Source organism: Bison bison, unplaced genomic scaffold (assembly GCF_000754665.1).
Source record: "Bison bison bison isolate TAMUID 2011002044 unplaced genomic scaffold, Bison_UMD1.0 scf7180017864535, whole genome shotgun sequence".
NCBI classification, from domain to species: Eukaryota; Metazoa; Chordata; class Mammalia; order Artiodactyla; family Bovidae; genus Bison; species Bison bison.
This window is the reverse complement of record NW_011495084.1, coordinates 12,134,124-12,135,056: the sequence shown is the minus strand read 5'-3', so window position 1 is coordinate 12,135,056 and position 933 is coordinate 12,134,124.

Here is a 933-nt window from a genome sequence, read left to right as displayed (position 1 = left end):
CCTGGACATACTCCTTTTCCTATTTGGAACCAGTCTGTTGTTTCATGTCCAGTTCTAACTGTTGCTTCCTGACCTGCATACAAATTTCTCAAGAGGCAGATCAGGTGGTCTGGTATTCCCATCTCTTTCATAATTTTCCACAGTTTATTGTGAAGAGATGGGAATATCAGACCACCTGATCTGCCTCTTGAGAAACCTGTATGCATATCAGGAAGCAATAGTTAGAACTAGACATGGAACAACAGACTGGTTCCAAATAGGAAAAGTAGTACGTCAAGGCTGTATATTGTCACCCTGCTTATTTAACTTATATGCAGAGCACATCATGCAAAATGCTGGGCTAGATGATGTACAAGTTGGAATAAAGATTGCAGGGAGAAATACCAATAACCTCAGATCAGCAGATGACACCACTTTTATGGCAGAAAGTGAAGGGGAACTAAAGAGCCTCTTGATGAAGGTGAAAGAGGAGAGTCAAAAAGTTGGCTTAAAGCTCAACATTCAGAAGACAAAGATCATGGCAACTGGTCCCATCACTTCATGGCAAATAGATGGGGAAACAGTGGAAAGAGTACAGACTTTATTTTCTGGGCTCCAAAATCACTGCAGATGTGATTGCAGCCATGCAACTAAAACACACCTACTCCTGGAAGAAAAGTTATGACCAACCTAGATAGCATATTCAAAAGCAGAGACATTACTTTGCCAACAAAGGTCTGTCTAGTTAAGGCTATGGTTTTTCCAGTGGTCATGTATGGATGTGAGAGTTGGACTACAAAGAAAGCTGAGTGCTGAAGAATTGATACTTTTGAACTGTGGTGTTGGAGAAGACTCTTGATAGTCCCTTGGACTGCAATGAGATCCAACCAGTCCATCCTAAAGGAGATCAGTCCTTGGTGTTCATTGGAAGGACTGATGCTAAAGCTGAAACTC